This window comes from Jaculus jaculus, chromosome 1 (assembly GCF_020740685.1).
Source record: "Jaculus jaculus isolate mJacJac1 chromosome 1, mJacJac1.mat.Y.cur, whole genome shotgun sequence".
NCBI classification, from domain to species: domain Eukaryota; kingdom Metazoa; phylum Chordata; class Mammalia; order Rodentia; family Dipodidae; genus Jaculus; species Jaculus jaculus.
The window spans coordinates 261,046,486-261,063,786 of NC_059102.1; the positions used below are offsets into that span (position 1 = coordinate 261,046,486).

The 17,301-nt window shown below is 48.1% G+C and overlaps 1 protein-coding gene across 8 annotated transcripts in view; it reads right to left on the minus strand.

Annotated features, from left to right (window-relative positions):
• Nfasc (neurofascin) overlaps positions 1-17,301 on the minus strand; it is a 200,245-nt gene that overhangs the window by 146,377 nt on the left and 36,567 nt on the right. For 7 of the 8 annotated variants that reach the window (XM_045150386.1, XM_045150394.1, XM_045150409.1 and 4 more), the window contains exon 1: positions 9,952-9,970. The exons of the other annotated variant lie outside the window; for it this stretch is intronic. The gene's annotated coding sequence lies outside the window, so the exon portion shown is untranslated. Of the gene's footprint in view, positions 1-9,951; positions 9,971-17,301 lie in introns of those variants that run through there. 8 annotated transcript variants of the gene reach the window in all.

The window sequence follows — 17,301 nt, forward strand, 5'->3', positions numbered from 1 at the left end:
GGGCTAAAGAGATGGCTTAGCAGATAAGGTGTTTGCCTGCAAAGCCTAAGGATCCAGGTTCCATTCCCCAGTACCCATGTAAGCCAGATGCATAAGGTGGTGCATGAGTCTGGAGTTCATTTGCAGTGGCTGAAGGCCTTGGCACACTCATTCTATCTGGCTCTTTCTCTCTAATAAATAAATATAAAGGTTTTTAAAAATATAAGTAAGTAAATCGCCAGGAGTGGAGGTACATACCTTTAATCCCAGCCCTTGGGAAGCAGAGGTAGGGGATCACAGTGAGTTTGAGGTCATCCTGAAACTACATAATGAATTCCAGGTCAGCCTGGCCTGGAGTGAGACCCTACCTCAAAAAACCAATTAAGTGAATAAAGTATTAAATACCTGAGTTTGGATCCTGAGGACATTGGTCAGGTGTGGTGGTGCCTTTACTTCCAGCACTTGGAAGGCAAAGGTAGGCGGATCACTGTGACTTCAAGGCCAGCCTGGGCCTACAGAGTGTGTTCCAGGTCAGCCCAGGCTAGAGTGAGACCCTACCTTTAAAACAAGCAACCAACCCAAATCTGGACATTGTAGTGAGAATCTGTAATTCCAGCATGCTTATGGTAAGATGGGAGACGGACATAGGAGAATTTCCAGAAAGGTTTCAGGCTAGCTAGCTTGGTGAACAGAGTGTTGAATGAGAGACCTTGCTTCAAGAAGGCAAGGACCAACATCCATAGTTGTCCTTTGACCTACAGACACACACCACCACCACTACCACGATACATGTTCCCCCACCACAAGAACAGGCATACATACATGTACACAAAATAACATACATAAATTTAACATGCTTGTTGAACCTAGTTGAAGGGGCCAAATACTTGTGTCCCACTTTTGTGTGTTTCTGCCCTAGGCCAATTCAGCTTAGCCAGAGTCCCCCACTAAGTGGAAAGCTATCTTCATGTGAACTCGTCTCTTTCCACCAAGACGACTCTTTAATCAAACCCACCTACAGGAAGAAAATGCTCTAGAAAGGGCAAGGCTCTCTGAGAACCACCCCACCAGGCCTCTCAGCAGATCTGCCCCTCACCTGCCTCCAGACAGTGTTTAGGAAGCAGATGTGTAACGCACTGGCAGAAGAATCGCAACCCGTGGCTATAATGCTCTTCCTGCTGGGAAGAATTCTGCTCTAGAATACCCGGATCTGCCCATCCCATGTCCTCATCCAGAAAATACCAACTGCTGTCACACAAACCAGTACCCCATATCAAAGAGAGTCTAAGAGATGGAACACGATAGGCCAAGCAGGGGCCGTTGATGCTGTGTGGTGGGTATACAGGGGCTCATTAGAATGTTCTCCCCGCTTTCATGAAACAAATCAAACCCTTAATTCTAGTTCTGTATTTTATCAGAGCTAGGGCAAGGAATCCTCAAAGATTTTTCTTTTCAAATCAGAGGGAACTCCAGGCCTGGATTTCATTGTAAAAGGCAAGGCCAAGGAAATTTCCCTGGTTCACTTGCCTTTTTAAGTTTCAGGGAGATTCTCAGGTGGTGTAGAGGACGAATCCTGGCTAGAATGAGCTCAAGTTCTGAGACTCTCCTCAGATCCTCTACCCTTAACTCCTAGCTCTGACTGTATCACACAGGCGGGCCATGTATGAAGACCACATTTGAGAACAGAGCTAACACAAACCAGGACCCCAGACCAAAAACGAGCAAGCTTGATGAAATTTACTTCCATTTCTTTCCTTGATGTTCTGTTGTAATCCTGCATTTAAAGGCTTATTTCAAGCAACCTCCAGAAGTCAGCTGGCGACCAAGAGAAACTGAGACACACCGAAAAGAAAATTTCTACAGAAAGGAATTCAAAATTCCCTTGCCTAGGAAACCTGGACCCCCTAGTAGCCAATAAAGGCTGATGTATTTGCCGCAGGCGCCAAGTTAGAGGGTAGCAGGCCAGAGACAGGAATGCCCAGCACGGATCCCCGTGTGTCGGCAGGCTGAAGCAGGGGTTGCTAAGAGGGTGGTGTGCGCTGAAGGAAATAATGGCCTGACTAGCTAAGATTATGCCAATGTCCACGACGGCAGCATTAGTACCATGGCCAAAATGCAGAAGCAACTCAAATGGCTATCAACCAACAGCCAATCAATGAAATGTGGCAGGCACATTGTTCTGGTTTGAATGTGAAATGTCTCCCATAGGCTCAGGTGGTGAACATCTGGTCTGGTAACACTATTTTTGAATGGTGATGGAAACTTAGAGGTGGGCCTGGCTGGAGATACTATGTCACTGGGGGCATGCTTTTGAAGAGGATACTGCCACCTGGTCCCTTCCCCTCCTCACGCCGGGCTCCCTGACTACGGTGATAATTGCTAGCTGCTCTGCTCTACCACACCCTCCCTACTATTCTGCACTGAAAGCTCCGAAAATGTAAGAAAAAAAAAATCCTTCCTCAACGTGCTGTCCTCAGGGAATTTGTAGAGTGGCAAGGAAGCTAAGTAACACATATGTGCAATGGGATATCATTCAGCCTTAAGAAAGGAGCCCCAGGGCTGGAGAAATGGCTTAGTGGTTAAGCGCTTGCCTGTGAAGCCAAAGGACCCCGGTTGAAGGCTCGATTCCCCAGGACCCACGTTAGCCAGATGCACAAGGGGGCGCACGCGTCTGGAGTTTGTTTGCAGTGGCTGGAGGCCCTGGCGCACCCATTCTCTCTCTTTCCCTCTCTCACTCTATCTGCCTCTTTCTCTCTCTGTCACTCTCAAAAAGAAAGAAAGAGAGAAAGAAAAATAGATAGATAGAAAGAAAGGAGCCCCAGGCTGGAAAGATGGCTCAGCAGTTAAGGTACTTGCCTACAAAGCCTAAGAAGCTGGGTTCAATTCCCCAGGACAGACGTAAAGCCAGATGCATAAAGTGGCACGTGACTCCACTGCAAACGAACTCCAGATGTATGCGCCCTCTTGTGCATCTGGCTAACGTGGGTCCTGGGGAAACCTGGGTCCTTTGGCTTTACAGGCAAACACCTTAACTGATAAGCCATCCTTCCAGCCCTCTCTCACTCTTTTTGTCTTTCTTTCTCTGTCTCTCTTTCCCCTTGGAAATAAATAAATGCATATTCAAAAAAGAAAAGAAAGGCCACCCTGATACCTGAAGCTCAACAGCATTATACTAAGTGAAGTCAGACAGACATAGGAAGAAAAATACTGTGTGATTCCATTTACCTGGTGTCTTAATGTAGCGCAAGTCATCAAGACAGAATGAAGAATGGTGTTTACTAGGGGCTGGAAGGGAGAATGGAGAATCAATGTCTAATAGGAAAAGCTTCAATTTGGGGGTAAGGCAGCATGAAAAGACGGGGGAAACCAAGAGGACGTGAGAAGGGAAAGAAGTCCTTTACTCTGGAATCCGGTTGAGTCACAAACTTCAGAACAATCGATAAAACTAAGATTGCACCAGAATCAGAATCTCTCTTCCAAGAGACATCTTAAACAAGGCTGTTAAAAACAACAGACAAGGCTTACATGGGACCAGAATGTTTGTGGCCTTGATTTGAACTGTGTAGAACTCCTCTCTCATCTCCAATTCTAAACAATGAACTTCATAAAACACCTTACAATATCATTTACAACAGGAAATTCTTTAAGATAATAAAAATAAGTAAACTAGCTCATATGTGTTTTTAAATATCTTATCATTTATTTATTTGAAAGAGAGACAGAGAGAGAGAAAATAGGTGTGCCAGGGCGTCTAGACACTGCAAACGAATTCCAGATGCATGGGCCACCTAGTGCATCTGGCTTTACATGGGTACTAGGGAATTGAACCTGGGTCCTTAGGTTTTGCAGGCAATTTCCTTAACCACTAAGCCATCTCTCCAGCCCTTATACATGTTGTTAACTTAAGTTTCAAATTTTGCTTAATCTTTAAGCCTTCTTGTGAATTCTGTTCTCTGAGCACTGTAACTCAGCCATAGAATCATATATCTAGCCATTGTAAAGATGCCTAAGTATGACTCTCATGAGAAGCCCACATCTGTGCCCCAGGAGTGAGTACTTTTTCTACACAGACTGTTTAAATACTTAATAAAGTCACTTTGTCTCATTCTGACTTGTCTTGAAATTCTTTTCTGCAACATAATCAAGGGTATGCCTGGAGAGGATGTCCCTGGGGGAGGGGGAAGGGAACTCCTTGGGCTGTGGGTCACAGTGCTGCCCTGCATCTCCCACTGCTGCTGTCAGCATGGCCATGGCAATGCCAGGCTTGGAGGACAGAGTCCTACTCCTCACTTTGAATCTCTCAGCCAAAGACCAAATCCCCTTCCCTGATGTTTCCCTAGGTTCATTGCTGAAAGGAAGGAAAGGAAGGCTCTTTTTCCTGCTGCAGCGGTGGGGGAATCTGCTTGTAGGGACCATGGTGATCTGTGTACCTCAAATAGCTACTATTCTCCCTCGAGGCTTATCAAACCCTCGAAGTAACTCAAAGAAAATATATCGTATACTGCGTACTACATGATTCTATTTATATGGAAAACCAAATCTACGGTGACAGAGAGCCATCAGAGGTTGCCCAGGACCAGGGCTGACGGAAGTGGGATTGACTGATGGAAGAAGGATTGACTGGTAGACAGAGGACTGACAGCAAATGAGATGGAGAATTTCGAGGGCGATGAAGACATACCCTATCTTCATTGGTACTGGTGACTTAGGAATCAAAACCCACTTGATGGCTGTACTCTTAACATAAATACGTTTTACTGACTGTAAGCTATACTTCAATATTACAATTGATATGGAAAGTTAAGACAAAGGCTTGAGATACAGCTCTGTGAATGAGTGTGTGCTTAGCATGTGAGATGTCCTACCACCACACACAAAAAGTTACCTTTAAAAACCAAATTAAGAAAACAAAGGACTGGAGAGATGGCTCAATGGCTAAGGTGCTTGCCTGAAAAGCCTAACAACCCAGGTTTGATTCCTCTGTACCCACATACAGCCAGATGCACAAAGTGGCACATGCATCTGAAGTTCATTTATAAGTGGCTAGAGGCCCTGCCATGCCCATTCTCTCCCTCTCTCTCTCCTTGCAAATGAAGTAAAAAAGCTTTAAAAGCTAAAAACAAATTTAAAAGCCCTTAATTTGGGCAAGAGGGTCACATACTAGTATAGTGAGCCCTTAAGAGGCAGATTTTGTTTATTGGTTTGGTTTTGTGTTGTTTTAAGACATAGTCTCCCTGTACTATGTAGCCTTGACTAGCTCTGAATTCACAAAGTAGCCCTGGCTAGCCTAGAACTTGAAGCGATCCTTTTGCCTCACCAACCAGATTACAGGCATGAGCCACCACACACATAAGAGGCAGATCTCAAAGGCTTAGGAAGGAAGCTAATTGACCTCAAGGCTGTGTAGTATCAGGCAATGCTATGTTGCTTCTAATACAACTTCAGAACTCTTCTTCCACTTCTCCTATCAACCCCAGAATTTAGATTGAGACAAAGGCCCCATTAGGGTCACTCCCTGGACTGGCCCTATACCCTCCTGACGTCTGTCAGCATTTTGGAGAATGTTCCCTCATAGTCTGTGTCTTGTTTCATTTTTAAAGAAACACCTTAACCTTTACCACCTCCAGATTCCCAGCCCTGCTCTTCCTCTTCCTCCAGCACACACAGTTTCTGAACAGCTGGCAGTCTTTCTTTCCTCTCCAGGTCTAACCTGGAGGCGGACAAGGGACCTTGAAGGTTGTGTCTTCCCTTCAGACTATTCTGGAAAAAGGCCTGCAGCATGAAAGGGGAGGGAGTAAGGAGGCAGCACCACAGACAGGGGGTGTAAGCTTGCTCACTCCGAAACCCAGCTCCTGTGTAACATGTGTTGATATCAACACCTTCTAGTCACCCCCTTCCAAAGGCACAGTGGTTCTAGAGAAAATACAGACCCACTTAACCGTTCTGATTCTCCATCTACAAAATGGAGGTTGTGACGTCCATGTCATCGGGTGCCACATCAGAAGGGACTAAATGAGAATACCTGTCAAAAGAATGGAGCAGTGACTGCAGACAGTGGGAAGCACTGGGGGCTCTCCCTCTGACCTTACCCCGCCTAGTCACTTCAGAAGCCGTGACAAATGTGGGGCTGGTTCCATCCTGGGGCCTCTTTTAACTTTCCTTTACCAGGAAAAGTACATTGTGTCCGTACCAGAAATGTACCAGACCGTGCTGGATTCACACCAACATGCAAACGTGGGCCCGCAAGTATTTTTTAAAGACAAGAGAATTTCCTTTGAGGGATGCAAAGTGTGTCCGAGTGTCTGAAAACACGCTGAGATGAGGTTCAGACCAGGCAGGAGGGTGATGTCTGGGAAAGGCAGGTGGTGGGGCAGGACAGGAGCCGGGAGCTGGGGAGGGGAAGGGGAAGACCCAGAATGGAGGGCTGGAGGCATAGGAGCTGGAGGCAGGCCCCAGGAGCCTGTCTCAGTGCAGAGGGGGAGTGAGATGAAGCCAGGCCCCACACAGCTGGGTTACTGCTGCGCTGTGAGGAAGACACGGGAAGTTAGAAACTAGATTCAACGAGAAGAGGGCTCACCACCAGATTCACCAAACTGGGCCAAAGGCAGCCTGGGCAGCAGAACTGGCAGTGGGCACGTGGCTTGCCACCACCTCCTACAATTACAGCGTGCTGTAGGAAGCAGAGGGGTTGGTGGTGCTGGAATTAAAGGCCTGAGCCAGGCTGAGTTGGGGCACACACTGGCACACAAAAGCACCCCTACATAAGACCCGTACTCCAGCTCAAGGAGGCTGACGGCTGAGTGCCTATGGTGGTTTGGATCAGATGTCCCCTTTAAATTTGTGTGTTTTCAATGCTTGGACTCCAGTGGAAGCAATTTGGGAGGTGGAGCCTTGCTGGAGGAAGTGTGTTACCGGAAGGGGTCAGGTCTTTGAGGTGTTATAGCCCCGTTTCCCCCTTGCCAGAGCTCAACTCACTCTCTTACTGCTTTCTGCCAGCTGTGGTGGCAAGATGGTGATGCCCCCATCTCTTCCCCTGGCATCATAAAACTTCCCCTTGAGACTGTAAGCCAGACTAAGCCCTTTCCTCCCATCAGCTGCTTTTGATCAGCAGTTTGGTCCCAGCGACATGGAGGTGACCACCACAGCAGCTGGACACGGGGTCTCCTCCTTCCTCCTGCGCTACTGATTTCATGGATCACTGCTGATTACGAAAAACTCCAAAAGGCAGGTACTACTAATGTCACAGCTGACAACTGAGGAGAAAGGAGGTCACCTAGCTGGGGGTGGAACTGGACAGGGCCAGCCACTTTGTGACCCCCAGGGTGTAGGTGGTCCTGCTCCTTACCGCAGCTCCTCAAGGGAAGAGGAAGACGCCACCCCATCCTGCAGATCACTCCGCAGAAAATAAAAAGTCAGCGACAGAGCTGCCTCGGCCCTACCCAGATGGCTCCTGGGTCCTCTGAAGCCTCTCCTTCCTCAGCAGCTGTCCCTAGCACACAAGACTGTAAGCACTGGGTCCTTACAGAACAGAGCACACCAGGCTCTGGAACAGAGGCGAGACAGGAGCTGAGGGTTCTTTTTGGGTGACAAGCACCCCAATTAAGGGTAGAGAAACATCCATGAAGCTTGGGCTGTGTTCTCTAGCTTCGTGGGTCTCCCCCCACATTCCACCAGGTTCTTAGTATGCCCAAAAGCCACTTGAGATGGCTGGCTGTGTCCTGTGCATACTGACTACAGTCCAGTATCTCTCAAGGGCAACCAACTGCTGGTCCAAGGTCCAGGAAAACAGAGTTGTCACAAGGCCCAGGTTATCCATCCAGAGTCCAGCCTGCCACAGAGCTCCTCCTGGACGGTAGGCACCCAGTGCTTTCTGATGAAGAACATTCCATACGGTGCCCTCAGTGGCAGGAAGTATTTCCTTACTTCTGGACTAGCCCTTCTCATGGCCACCAAAATAGTCATAATCCACTGTCACCTTCTTTTAGAAGGTGGTATAGAATAAAGTTTCCAAGAGTCAGTTCTTGGGCCTGGGTAGGGGGACCAGACGTAGTCACTGATTGTAACACCGGACAGCATGCTAACCTCTTTGGGTCTGTATCCTTGAGCCTGAGGTGGGGACAGTGCAGGTTGTTGAGAGGCTGTGCTCAGGAAAGGGCCTGTCACTGAGTCAGCCACCTGAACAGTGGCCATCAGTTGATGGTGTGTCATCAGGGCAAGGTCAGCTCACTAATTCTTTCCAGTATTCCTCAATAGGGGACTGACTAACACCTTGACCCATTCTAGTCTCTATGTAGAAAGCCTTGTCTAGGTTCCTGAACCTTCCAGTAACTTCTCACACAGCTGACAAGTGTATGGCAAAGCCAGTAGTCTGCTCTGCATCCTGCCTCAAGGTTTGGTGGAAGTCACATCACTCCTCCAGGCCAAGTGCCTGCCAGGCTGCTGTGAATTGGCTAAGCATGCCTGGTCTAGCTCTCCCCCCGCCTGTATCCTCTCTAGTCAGAAGAGCAAGCAGCCTGGCCCAGAAAGCCCAGAAACAGTGCTCCCAGGACCAGCAGATGCTTCCTCAGCTGTGGGAGGGGCTGGACGCACAATTCGTTGCGTCAGAGGGGGCCCAGAAGAGACTGCACTCCTGTGTAGCCACACAGAGCATCGTGCTCTGCTTTATGCACCAAGGTGAGGGCACCTTGAAATGTTCCCAGTTCCCAACCCTGTCCTGGGGGAAGGGCTGGCCTATCTTGGAAGAGGTTGAGCCCTCTGGTCTCAGCCAGGGATGGCATGCTCTTCCAATAGCCTGGGATTTGCCCATTTCGGCCCTAATGCAGCCTTCCTGAGCTAAACAGGGTCACTGAGTCTTCATCCCAAATGAAGCTTCAGTTGCTGGGTTCAAAGAGCCTTGCATCCACGAGGGCAGGACACACTGTCCCCTCTAACAGACCCCTTGTTTCCTCCCAGCCACAACCAAACCAGCACACCCTCTCTTAGACAGAGCTGTCCTGGAAGGAGCGCCTCCCTAACTCCCAAACCAGGCAAGAACCTCACCCAAAGGACAAGGACCAAGCGAGGACCCTCAGATCCTAACAGAGCCAGCTGAATCTGGCCTGAATGGGTTCTAGCTTCACCTGTTCTGGCTTAGAACTGACCAATGTTCCCCAGAATCAGGGTTCTTCCCCAGAAGCCAACTGGCAAAATGGACGATTATCACTTCCTCCCAGCTAGCACCTTCATATCCTTGCTATGACATCCAGAGGTGCCAAGACTGCGCCAGACAGCCTTGGCTGCAAGGAGACTTGGGCTTGGGCTGGAGAACCCCAGAGCAAAAGGCAGGACAGAAACAGAGAGGCTTAGCCTGGACAGGTCTAACCACAGAACCAACGCAGGCTTGTTACTGGAAGTGTAATTCCAAATCTGGCCTCTGTCAGCATGTCTTCCGGCTTCTCTGTTGCCCAGGCTGCCCTTGTTTGCAGAACCAGGCTCACCCGACCACCTATGCTAAGGCTTTGGACACTCGTCCCTTGCCTGTTCCTCCTAAAATTATAGCTTGTTGGGGGCTGGAGAGATGGCCTAGAGGTTAAGATGCTTGCCTATGAAGTCTAAGGACTCAGGTTCGATTCCTTAGTACCCACAGAAGCCAGATGCACAAGGTGGTGCAGGCATGTGGAGTTCGTTTGCAGTGGCTAGAGGCCCTGGTGTGCCCATTCATTCTCTCTCTCTCTCTCTCTCTCTCTCTTAAATAAGTATTTAAAGTTACAGCTTGCTGAGGATAGAAGACCTCTAATATGGCTCTCTGCCTTTTATTGGCTGCATTCCTATGGGCAAGTTACTTCAAGCCTGTGGGCTCCATACCCCCAGCCTTGACTAAGCCCAGCCCACTCCTGGCCTAGGGTGTCCTAGTCCTTAGTGCACCAGAGGCTAGGAAGGTTAGAGCAGAGAAGGAAGGGGTAGACAGCAGGCCAAGGGGCAGGGGACACTTACCATCCCACCTCTCTGTGGTTCATCCTGTGTCTCCTCAGATGCCCTCCATGAGGATAGAGGGGGATGGAAAGCTGCTGTTTCTCAGGCGCCAGACCATTCCAAGACCCTAGCTAGATTCTCTCCCCTGGGCGCTGGACTCAGAGCAAACACGGCAGCCCTTGCCTTAGGAAGAATCAAACTCATTCCTGGTGTGCCCTGCTTCTTGCCAGTCCCCACTTGTCACCTCCCCGCCCTACGTGGCATCAACAGGGCTTTATTATCTCAAGCCCACCATGTCCTCTGAGAGTGCCATGAATGGAACGCCACACAATAACTTGTTTCTTAATAACCGCTCATCCCCTCCCTCAGCCAGGCTTGCTCGCTCGCTCACCGCCGGGTCCCCCTCATGCATAATGGAGGAGTTGTGTGGCCGGTGACACAAGCCAGGCTGTGCTCCTCAGGCTCTGAGGGGATCGATGGGGAGAAGTACCAGGCTGGGCCAGGCTCCCCAAGGTGGGGGCAGCGGGGACAGCAGACCCCCCAGTTGTAATTCAGAGATGTAATGTTTTGTGGGGGAGGCTCTATGTGGTGGTGGGGCTGGCCCTGGGCCAGAGGCAAACCCCGCATAAACCGAAGCCAAGGGTGCAGCTGGGAGTGTTCCACTTAGTCAACACCAGTCCTGTCCGTGACTGGCAATGGCTTTTTTTCAGCTTTAGACCACTGGTCCACTTCTTTCTAAGGGTTTGGGACAGACCTATCTCTTTCACCTGACAGTCCATCACACTTTAGCTATGACTGTGACAACCACCTTACAACTTCTACTATCTGCTGGCTAAACATCCCCAGTCCCTGTAATGGCCCCTCAAGAACCAACTTCTATTCTTTCTATCCTTCTACTTCCCCTCTGAGGGCAAGCTGCAGCAGGTCACATTTCCCCAAAGTCTGAAACCCTCTGCTACCCTCTTGGGGGAATGGGCTGCTGCAAGTCTTTTGGAGGGAACTCTAGAAGAACACATAAAAATCTTAAAATTTGGCTGGAGAGATGGCTTAGCAGTTAAGGTGCTTGCCTGAAAAGCCAAAGGACCTTGGTTCAATTCCCCAGTACCCACATAAGCCAGATGCACAAGGTGGTGCATGCATCTGGAGTTCATTTGCAGTGGCTGGAAGCCCGGCACACCCATTTGTGCTCCCTCTCTCTCTCTCTCTCCCGCTTTCCCTCTCTCAAATAAATAAATAAAAATTAAATATTTTTTAAACTCTTAAAATTGCTTATGGCCTTTGTTGTGTAAGTCCCATTTTTGGAAGTGTGCCTTGAATTAAAAAAAAAATCAAAACTGATGAGAATATTTATGTCATACAGGGTTCACCAGAGTGCTGACACCCTCAGAATCTGTGGGAGCAATTTTCCAGGATGCCCAGAGGGTGCCAACACCAATGGATCTCAGGTTGCCTGTATAAGATGATGTTTCTGCGTAGAACCTACGCAGTTCTCCCCTGGGCTTTAAATATCTCTAGAGTACTTACAATTCCTGGTACAATGTAAATGATATGTAAATCAGTATTACACTGTAGTGTTTAGAGGATAATGGCAAGAAAAAATTCCATAAATGTTTCACACACACATAAATTTGTTTTGAGTTTTACTTGGATCTACAGTGGAGGGCTAAATGTATTGATTTAAAAAAAAAAAAAAACCTGAAAATAGTGGAGCTGTTAACACTAGAAAAAGTGATAGGCAAACTATTCCTGACCATAGGTTGGACAGACAATAGATACAAAAATTATGATTTCTGAGGCCAGAGGACCTGGGTGCAAAATTTGATTCTGACTTTTCTTTTTTGATTCTGCCTTTTATTGGCTACATAACCATGGGAAAGGTACTTAACCTTTCTGGGCCTCAGTGTCCTTACTTATATAACTGAGATAAACAGTATCATATTACATTACAAGGATGCAATGAATGACGATGTCTGATGCATATGGCAAATACTAAAAAAAAAAAAAAAAAAAAAAAAAGACAAAAACTCTCAAGCTCTTGCTATCATAAGCAACAAAGTACAATGATGAAACAATATAGGGTAACATTTTAATAAAATGGAAGATTAAAAAAATTGAAAAAAACAGATCGATGACGAAAATAGAATGGCGTGGATTGTTTGCATTTTTCCCTGTGTGTTTATTTGTATTTTTTAATTTTCTGGAAAGGACATAAATGACAGGGAGATTTTACATGGGGTATGGTGCCCGGAGCAGCACAGAGAAGAGGGTGCAGTCGTCCCTCTGGGGCAGGCTCGTCTCGGCCTGTCCCTTCGCCCACCCCGCGGAGCATACCGGCCCAGCCCCTGGCTCTGGCTCCTCCAGCCCCACATCTTGCCTCAAGCCCAGCTTCTTCGCAGGGCTGCTGGCAAGCCATTTCTCTTGCCTACAATGAGCAGGACTAGCAATATCCGCACTGGGGGGAAGATGGTGGAGAAGGGAACACCAGAGGGAGGAGAGGCGTTGGCTCTAGGATTCGGAGTTGAAACTCAGCACGCACGGGGAGGGGGCAGAAACCTACCCGTGCCGAGGCAGCCCCGCCTCCAGAGGAGCAGGGTGGAGGGTTTAATCGGAGAGTCCAGATTTAGCCCACATTAAAGAACATGAAGCTGTGTGGCTCCGAGGAAGCTGGGCAGGCATTCGCATGACCCTTTCTGATGCCTGGAGAGTGGGGGGGGGGGGGGGAGGACCCATAGAGTAGCCGTTCCCACCACTGTCCCTGCTGTTTCATCCCACAGGAGCTCAGCTCAATAAAAGCCAGGCTTCTTTGACTTTTCTCCAGGCGGCCACAGCAGCCATCTCCCAAAGCCTTCTGTAGACACATACAGCTCTTTTCCCAGCCCAGGGAGCTGACTCGGGGGGAAACAGGAGCAGGCGTCCACTGGAGGAATGTTTGTGTGTGAGAGGGGGACTTGTCAGCCTGCCCTAATGTGGGTCACATTGACAGAGGACAGCAGGCGCCAATACAAAATGGCTGACGTGACAGCTGGCAGGCCTGGAGGGGCACTCATGCCATCCCAGACGAGCAGCCAAGTCATGCTCTCCTCTCCCACCAGCCACAACCCCCCTCCTGAGAGGTCTGCTGTGCCATGTCCAGCATGCTGCTTTGTACAGGCCAGAATAGATCCTCCACATAATGACAGGGGTCTACTGACCCCTTGGCCAAAGGCTGCTGGCAGGGAGGGGACATTAGCTGGACTGAGTGACCCAGAAGCCCTCAACCAGTGTCAGCTAAGGGTCAGTCTCATCTCTGCACGCATACTCCTTTTCCCAGCATAGACAGCGAATGTTTTGATAACAAGGGACTTGCAGTCACGATGCAATGTCTGAAATGTTTAAACGGAAGCTGAGTGAACCTATCAGAGCTGTAGAAACCCCAGTACAACTGCACCTGAGGTCCTATCCACGAATGAGACCCAGGATGACACAGGGCTGGTGGCAGCCATGGAGAAGTAAGTCGTCCAAGTGAGCTGGGCGAGGATACATAAGGAGCCCTGTAATCTCCACTGTCCACTTGATAAGTGCCTTGAGATTAGTGATATCTACCTCTGGGTATGTCTGTAAGGGTGTTTCCAGAGGGAACTGAGGGGAAAAGACCTACCCTGCAGATGGGCATGAACTGTCCCATAGGCTGGGGGTGCGCATGGAGTCAAACGATAAGAATGAAAAGCTAGAGCAAGGCGTGACGACACATGCTTTTAATTCCAGCACTCAGGAGGCAGAGGTAGGAGGATCACTATTAGTTTGAGGCTGCCCTGAGACTACAAAGTGAGTTCCAGGTCATCTTGGGCTAAAGTGAGACCCTGCCTTGAAACCCCTCCCCCCAAAAAAAAGCAAAAAAGAAAAAAGAAAGAAAAGCCAGCACAGTACAGTCTCAGTGTCTGACCGCCGTGTTGTGAGCTGCTCTGTTGCATGCCTCTTCCCCATGCCACCATGATGCGATGGACTGACACCTCTGAAGCCATGAGCAAAATAAAGAATTTCTTAGCCGTACATTGGTGGTGCACACCTTTAATCCACGCACTTGGGAGGTAGGAGGCTCGCTGTGAGTTCAAGACCAGCCTGGGACTACATAGGGAATTCCAGGTCAGCCTGGGCTAGAGTGAGACCCTACCTCAAAAGAAAAAAAAGTTTTTCTTATATTGTTTCTCTCAAGTATTTGTTCACAGTGACTAAAATTTCTGATTGATGTAAGCCTGCAAGGCAGCCCCTGCCTGAGTCAGGGACACCTGGGCCTGTCTCTGCTGGGGTGTGACTGTGTGGGTATGTCAGTGATGGTGCCTGTGTGTGAGCATATGATTGTGAGTCTGTGGGAGGCATGTGTATGTGTCTCTGGGGAGCAGTTTCAGGTTGTGTGTGTGTATACATGTGTGTGTGTGCCCCAGTGTGTGTGTAAATCTCAGTGCAACTGCCTGGCTTAGATGCATATGCATATACCTGCCCCAGGTTGTCTATTATTTGTAGATGTGTGTCTTAATGTGACTCAGTCAGGGTACTTGGGTGCCTGTCTGTCTCAGTGTGTATATGATATCTCAGTACATGTGTATGTAGTTGGATTTACAAGCTGGTATTGTTGGGTGAGAGATTTGATAGATTAAATATGTGTTTTAATGCTAAGCCTTCTAGTTCAATGTGATTCCTATCCAAGTACCTCTATGATTGTTTGTGGTCATGCATGTCTATCTTGAAATGCACATGGTATCTGTGTTTCCATGAACATCGTGTGTGTGTGTGTGTGTGTGTGTGCATGTGTGTGCATGTGTGTGCACGCGCGCATGGGCAAAAGCTGGAGAAGGACGTCTCACAGTCTCCCGTTACTACTAGAACACGCTCCAGTTGAGAGCAACACTGAGGACTCTTCCGTAGATGAGCCCTGGGTGGCTTCCTGATCTGCCCCAGGTGGACAGTTAGTAGCTTCCCTGTCAACATCCAGCAATCTGGCTGGACTTATTTTCCCCCAAATGCTGAGAAAAGCCAGCTCCATGTCTCTGCCTTGTCTGATTCCAATCACCTTACTTTAGCTTGGCCTGGCAGGCCCTTACTAGGCCCACCCTCTAAGGCCCAGTGCCATGCTTCCTCCTCCAGGAAGTCTGTCTAGCCCTGTGGCTGGATATGGATGCTCCTGTGTGTGGTACCTGGAAGAAAGATCACTGGTAGCCAGATATGGACACTCAAACTGACATTGAAAGACAAAGCCGCGTTGGATTCGTCATTTTGGGACAATCTACCAGGAAGACTGAGACGCTCCAAAAGGCTGACCTGCCAAATGTTGATGCAGACGTGGCCCAGAAAGTGGGCCTCTCATGCAGTGCTGCAGGATGAGGACACATGACACCCTTCAGAAAATAAAGTCGCAGTGAAAGCGACACAAAGCTGAGCACACCTGTATCTTGAGGTCTAACAGCCGGACCTCTACCCAGTAAAAAGCAGTACTATGTCCGCAAAGGTCCATTAAAGGATGACTGTACTCAATGTATATGCACTTGCGAGCAGATCAAAGAGATTCACATTTCCCAGTTTCAAAATTTACTACAGAGCTATGGTAATCAAATCAGTGCAGTTATGGCACAAACAGAGAGAAAGACCAGTGGAATAGAACCGAGAGTCCAGGGCTGGGGAGATGGTTCAGCAGCTAAGGTATTTGCCTGCAAAGCCTAACTACCTACGTTCAGTACCCAATATCCATGTAAAGCCAGATGCACAAGGTGGCATATGCCATGTGGAATTTGTTTGCAGCAGCTAGAGGCCTATTCATTGTGTCCCTCCCTCCCCCCTCCCTCCCTTCCTCTCTCTCCTTGCAAATAAATGAATAAATAAATAAATAAATTTTTAAAAGAAAGAACTGAGAGTCTGATACGTGTGTGTGTGTGTGTGTGTGTGTGTGTGTGTCTCCAGTTCCACTGAATGAGTACAGTTTCTTTACAAATGGCATTGGATCAAAGAATTTTTCACATGCAAAAATAAAAATAAAAAATAAAATGAAGCTGGGGCTGGAGAGATGGCTTAGCATTTAAATTGCTTGCCTGCAAAGCCTAAGGACCTAGGTTTGACTCTCCAGAATAAGACAGATGTAAATGGTGGTGCATGTGTCTAGAATTTATGGCTAGAGGCCCTGGTGCGCTCTCCCTCTCTCTCTCTCTCTCTCTTTCTCTCTCTCTCTCTCTCTCTCTGTCTCTTATAAATAAAATATATATTTTTAAATGTAGCCAGGGGCTGGAGAGACAGCTTAGCAGTTAAGGAACTTGCCTGCAAAGCCTAAGAACCCAGGTTCAATTCCCTAGGACCCATGTAAGCCAGATGTAATAGGTGGTGTGTTCATCTGGAGTTCATCTGCAGTGGCTGGAGGACCTGGAGTGCTCATTCTCCCTTTATATCTGCCTCTCTCAAATGAATAAAATATTTTTTATAAAAATGAAGCTGGTGACAGAAAAATGGAAAAAAAACTATGCTGCATGCAGTTCATGGGAGAGAGAGAAATCATCAGTGAAGATACTCAACAGTGGATACTACAAGCATTAAATTTGGCCAGCTAGGCCAAATGAGCCAACAGATGCAATAGTGGCATGTCTGTTATGGGGGAAACCAACTGCCCTGTAATTGGACTGGAGGCCTGCTTCATGGGAGGGAATACATCCCTGATACTAAAAACCTACAACAGTGGCAGTCATGAGCCCTAGGTGTGTAACGTCTGCTGGTATCTGGCTAAATGTATATGCTATTCTCACCAAACTCCCCAACAAGCACTTCTCTTAATGTTCATACCCATATATTAATGCTACTCTCACTTTTGGTTAGAGAACCTTCTCTTTTCAGATGGCAGTGACCATGGGATGGCTCAGAAGGCATCATGGTGCTGAGAATAAGTGATAGAGGAGTGCTCAGCACAGAAATGTCTCTATCACACCTTCCAAATCTCAGGGTCCATTGCAGAAGAGGTGGCAGGAAAATATAAGAGCCAAAGAAAAGGTAGGACTCCTTACAACGTGCTCCTCCAGGCACAAAATGGCCTAGATATCCATGACCTCACAGTGCCTGACACTACCTATACAAGACCATCATAATAGGAGGAAAAGATGATGACATCAAAATAAAAGAGACTCATTGAGAGGGGGAGGGGATATGATGGAGAGTGGATCTTCCAAGAGGAAAGTGGGGGAAGAGAGGAAATTACCATGGGATATTGTCTACAATTATGGAAGTTGTCAATTAAAAAAAAAGAAAAAATGGATCAATGACCTGAATATCAGAGCTAAAGCCCTACAACTCCTATGACAAAAGGCAAATCTTCATGTCCTTGGGCTTGGCAGCAGTTGTAGATGTGACACACAAGCAAGG